Source organism: Rhinoraja longicauda, unplaced genomic scaffold (assembly GCF_053455715.1).
Source record: "Rhinoraja longicauda isolate Sanriku21f unplaced genomic scaffold, sRhiLon1.1 Scf000462, whole genome shotgun sequence".
Classification (NCBI taxonomy): domain Eukaryota; kingdom Metazoa; phylum Chordata; class Chondrichthyes; order Rajiformes; family Arhynchobatidae; genus Rhinoraja; species Rhinoraja longicauda.
The window spans coordinates 23,490-29,489 of record NW_027601679.1 but is presented as its reverse complement, the minus strand read 5'-3'; positions in this window follow the sequence as shown (position 1 = coordinate 29,489).

Below are 6,000 nucleotides of genomic sequence, written 5' to 3'. Positions count from 1 at the left end.
TTATTTAAGAGCATCAAATACAGTAATTCAATGTACAGTATATAAGAGCATCAAATACAGTCATTCAAATACAGTAATCAACAATGATTCATCTACTCCATATATACCAAATTGCCCATTGATGTGCGCGGTGTCCCTTTGATTCCCCTTTCCCGCAGGCACTCGAGCTTTTCCCTCTTCACGTGGTCTAACTACAATCATAGATCAATCATCTCAGGAAGATGCAGATTAACAAATACATTTCAATCACACCCAGCAGCACACAGACAGATGTCTTGTTACCCACTAGATCTCATTTTATTATAATTACCGTTTGTTCTTTCACAACCACCCACCATCCCAGAATGCCTGATGGTTCTCCATAAATATTCCTTACTCTTTATGTAATAGAGTAATTTTACTCTTAATTATTTCTTAATTCGATGAACGATTTGTTGAAACTTTTTGCTCTGCTAATTGTTTTACGATTTATGATCAGATTTGAATTTTAATGAGGTTTGATTTATTCTGCCACTTCCTTTAGAGGTACTTTAACATGAGGAACTGCAGATGCTGGTTTACAAAAAAAGACACAAAGTACTGGAGTAACTCAGCGGAACAGGCAGCATCTCTGGAGAGAAGGAATGGGTGACGTTTTGGGACGAGACCCTTCAGACTCTGCTTTTGTGTGTCGATCTTCGGTTTAAACCAGCATCTGCAGTTCCTTCCTACATACAGGGATACAGGGAAGGGGGTTGATAGGCATATGGTGGACAAAGACCAGAGATGAAAAGACAAATTGTGTGAGACATGATTAAAGTGTCGCAAGTTGTGAAGCAAGAGGAAGGAATGCAGGTGAAAGGGGGAAGAGGGGAGAAATAGTAGTGAGTCCAGGTGTGGCACAGGGGAGAGAGGAGCAGATGATGGGGGAGGTTCTTGGTTAGCAACCAATAGTTTCTCTAGGTCTTGGCAGACAGAGTGTAATTGTTCAGGAACTCCTGATTACTACCACTTTAACTCCCCTTCCCATTCCCACACTTTCTGTCCTGGGCCTCATCCATTGCCAGAGTGAGGCCACATACAAACTGAAGGAACAGCACCTTATATTCTGCGTGGGTAGCTTACAACCCAACGGTATAAACACTGAATTCTCCAATTTAAAAAAAATTGCAAATCACCTCCCTCCTTTCTTCCTCCACACCATTCCTCCTACAAAGCCCCACCCCCCACATTCATACCCCACATCTCTCCCCTGTATCCCACCTGCACTCACACCCAATTCTCGCCTTCCCCTCCCCTTTCATCTACATTCCTTCCTCTAGCTTCACAATTCACAACACTTCAGTTCTCCCGAAGACAGATACAAAAAGCTGGAGTAACTCAGCGGGTCAGATAGAATCTCTGGAGAAAAGGAACAGGTGATGTTTCGGATCAAGACCCTTCTTCAGACTTTAGTCTGAAGAAGTGTTTCGACCCAAAACGTCACCTATTCCTTATCTCCAGAGATGCTGTCTGACCCACTGAGTTACTCCAGCTTTTTGTGTCCATCTTCGGTTTACATCGGCATTTACAATGTCTTCCTACACCTCAATTCTCCGTTTTTTCCATGTCACACCTTGGTTTTTTTCATCTCCATTCTTTGACCAACCATCTGCCTATCAAAGCCCCCCTCACATGTATCAACCTATTACCTGCGAAGCTCTGTCCTGCTCTCCCCTCTTACAGCTTTCTTTCTCCTCCCTCTACAATAATGGCAGCACAGTGGCACAGCTGGTAGAGCTGCTGCATCAAGGAGATGGCAGACCAATTGAACAACTACTTTGGTTAGTCTTCACTAAGGAAGACATAAACAATCTGCCGGAAATAGCAGGGGACCGGGGGTCTAACGAGATGGAGGAACTGAGGGTAATCCAGGTTAATCGGGAAGTGGTGTTAGGTAAATTAAATGGATTAAAGGCCGATAAATCCCCAGGGCCAGATAGGCTGCATCCCAGAGTGCTTAAGGAAGTAGCCCCAGAAATAGTGGATGCATTAGTGATAATTTTTCAAAACTCTTTAGATTCTGGAGTAGTTCCTGAGGACTGGAGGGTAGCTAATGTAACCCCACTTTTTAAAAAGGGAGGGAGAGAGAAAACGGGGAATTATAGACCAGTTAGCCTAACATCGGTAGTGGGGAAAATGCTAGAGTCAGTTATTAAAGTGGTGAAATCATCGGACAAAGTCAGCATGGATTTATGAAAGGCAAATCATGTCTGACGAATCTTATAGAATTTTACGAGGATGTAACTAGTAGATTGGATAAGGGAGAACCAGTCGATGTGTTATATCTGGACTTTCAGAAGGCCTTCGACAAGGTCCCACATAGGAGATTGGTGTACAAACTTAAAGCACACGGTATTGGGGGCTCAGTGTTGAGGTGGATAGAGAATTGGTTGGCGGACAGGAAGCAAAGAGTAGGAATAAACGGGTCCTTTACAATACAATACAAACTTTATTGTCAGCACAGAGACAACGAAATGCAGTTAGCATCTTAACCAGAGTGCATGTGATGGAATAGTAAAACATATAATATATACATATATGCACAGTAGCGGTAGTGGAAATTCCGGTGAGCGAGATCAGTCACTGATGGGAGGAGTGCCCGAGGGGGGGTGGGGTAAGGTAACGACCGCAGGAAAGAAGCTGTTCCTGAACCTGCAGGTCCGGGAACAGAGACCTGTAGCCCCTCCCAGATGGGAGGAGGGTAAACAATCTGTGGTTGGGGTGAGAGCTGTCCTTGACGATGCAGCGCGCCCTTGGCAGACATCGCCTACTCTGGATAGACTCAATGGAGGGGAGTGAGGAACCGGTGATGCGTTGGGCAGTTTTCACCACCCTCTGCAGTGCTTTCCGGTCGGAGACAGAGCAGTTGCCGTACCATACTGTGATACAGTTAGTAAGGATGCTCTCGATAGTGCAGCGGTAGAAGTTCACCAGAATCTGAGGAGACAGATGGACCTTCTTTAGTCTCCTCAGGAAGAAGAGATGCTGGTGAGCCTTCTTGATCAGTGTTGAAGTATTGTGGGTCCAAGAGAGGTCATCAGAAATGTTGACACCCAAGAACCTGAAACTGGAAACAGGCTCCACCTCCGTCCCGTTAATATGGATGGGGGTGTGCGTACCACCCCTAGTCCTTCTGTAGTCCACAATGAGCTCCTTGGTCTTCTTGGTGTTAAGGACTAGGTTGTTGTCAGCGCACCACGTTGCAAGTAGCTGGACCTCCTCCCTATAGGCCGACTCATCGTTGTCGCTGATGAGGCCAATCACCGTTGTATCATCTGCAAACTTAATAATGGTGTTCAAACCATGTACAGGTGTGCAGTTGTAGGTGAAAAGGGAGTAGAGGAGAGGGCTCAGCACACAGCCCTGTGGAACGCCAGTGTTCAGGGTGATGGTTGAGGAGGTGTCGTTGTCTAATCTAACAGACTGGGGTCTGTTGGTTAGAATGTCCAATATCCAATTGCAGAGGGAGGGGTTGATGCTAAGGTCGTTGAGTTTGGCAATCAGTTTGGAAGGGATGATGGTGTTGAATGCTGAGCTGAAATCGATAAACAGCATTCTCACGTAGGTGTCTCTGTTGTCAAGGTGGGAGAGGGCGGAGTGAAGTGCCTTGGAGATGGCATCCTCCGTACTCCTGTTCTGGCGGTAGGTGAACTGATAGGGGTCCAGTGTGGGAGGTAGGCAGCCTTTGAGGTGTGCCAAGACCAGCCTCTCAAAGCACTTAGTGATGATGGGAGTAAGTGCAACTGGGCGGAAGTCGTTGAGGCTCGCTGCAGTGGGGTGTTTTGGCACCGGCACGATGGAGGTGGTTTTAAGACTCGTAGGAACAGCTGCTTGGGCAAGTGACAAGTTGAAGATGTCAGTCCAAACATCTGTCAGCTGCGCAGCACAGACCCTGAGGATGTGCCCGGGGATACCATCAGGGCCAGCAGCCTTCCGTGCATTAATCCTGCTCAATGCCACAATCGTCGGTGGGGGTGAGTGTGAGGTGCTGATGATCAGCAGGGAGCACAGCCTTGATGGCCACCTCTTGATTGTCCCTGTCAAAGTGGCCATAAAAGTGATTAAGCTCCTCAAGGAAGGAGGCGTCACTGGATGTGGGGATCGAGTTGGTGGGTTTGTAATCCGTGATGGCCTGGATGCCTTGCCACACGCGTCGGGAGTCGGAGTTGTTCTTGAAGTGCTCCTCGATCTTTAGCTTGTAGCTGTACTTGGCCTTCTTGATGCCCCTCTTCAGGTTAGCCCTGGAAGAACTGTAGGCCCGAGCCTCACCTGACCTGAAAGCGGTGTCACGTGCTTTCAGCAGTAGTCTGACCTCACTATTCATCCATGGCTTCTGATTCGGGAATATGGTCATCCGTTTGAGGGTGGTGACACTGTTAATGGTGGAATTGATAAAATCCAGAACGGAGGAGGTACAAGAGTCAATGTCCGTGTGGGAGTCAAGGGTGGCCTGAGCTGCAAACACACTCCAGTCAGCGTTTCCAAAACGCTGCTGAAGTGAGAAGTCCGCTTCGTCTGACCAAACTTTAACTGTCCTCACTGTGGGTTTCACCCGTCTGATGAGTGGGGAGTACTTAGGGAGCAGGAACAATGAGAGGTGATCAGACAGACCAAGGTGGGAGAGGGGGACAGCTTTGTAGGCCTCAGCCATGTTTGTATAAACTTTGTCCAGTATCCTATCTACTCTAGTGGCGCAGGAGACATGTTGATGGAATTTGGGGAGTACAGTCTTCAAGTTGAAGTGATTAAAGTCACCCGCAACAATGAAGGCTGCCTCAGGATTGTGAGTCTGTTGTTTACTTATGGCAGTATGCAGGTCTTTCATTGCAAGCTTAGTATTAGCATCCGGAGGAATATAGGCTGCAGTCACAACAGTAGATGTCAACTCTCTGGGCAGATAAAACAGTCTGCATTTGACCATGAGAAACTCTAGGTTAACTGAGCAGTGACTCTCGATGATGGTAGTGTGCGTGCACAGTTTTGTTTACATAGATGCACAGACCCCCACCTCTGGTCAGTTGTTCTGTCCGCTCGGAGTATATGATGCCCCATTAGCTCAATAGCGCTATCAGGAACGTTGTTGTTCAGCCATGTTTCCGTGAAAATCATGATGTTGCAGTCCTTAATCCAATTGTGGGAGGTAATCCGCAGCCAGAGTTCATCCATTTTGTTCGCCAATGATCGTACGTTGGCAAGGAAAAGGCTAGGAATTGATGGCCTGTGTGGAGTTAGCTCCAGCCTAGCCTTTAAGCCACCTCGGCATCCACGGCGGTGTTTACGTTCGCTACTCCGTCTATGGGCGCTTCCGATCGGCCGAGCTGGCTTGGTACGCTCTGCTGACCTGGCCAGTTCAGGAGCGAAATGGAGTTCACCTAAAAAGTTGTTATAGTTGCAGGAACCGATGTTTAAAAGCTCCTGTCGGTTGTATGATAAGTGAGCAAGACTATTCCGTGTGAACAGACACGAGACAAATAAGCGAATTACTATAAAATCGCAGATTCTGGTGAGAAACAGGGCGTCGCGATGTGCCCGCACCGCCATTTTACTTTCGGAATGGCAGGCAGTGACTAGTGGGGTACCGCAAGGCTCAGTGCTGGGACCCCAGTTATTTACAGTATATATTAATGATTTGGACGAGGGAATTGAATGCAACATCTCTAAGTTTGTGGATGACACGAAGCTGGGGGGCAGTGTTAGCTGTGAGGAGGACGCTAGGAGGCTGCACAGTGACTTGGATAGATTAGGCGAGTGGGCAAATGCATGGCAGATGCAATATAATGTGGATAAATGTGAGGTTATCCACTTTGGCGGCAAGAACAAGAAAGCAGAGTATTACCTGAATGGTGGCCATTTAGGAAAAGGGGAGATGCAACGTGATCTGGGTGTCATGGTACACCAGTCATTGAAAGCAAGCGTGCAGGTGCAGCAGGCAGTGAAGAAAGCGAATGGTATGTTAGCATTCATAGCGAGAGGATTTGA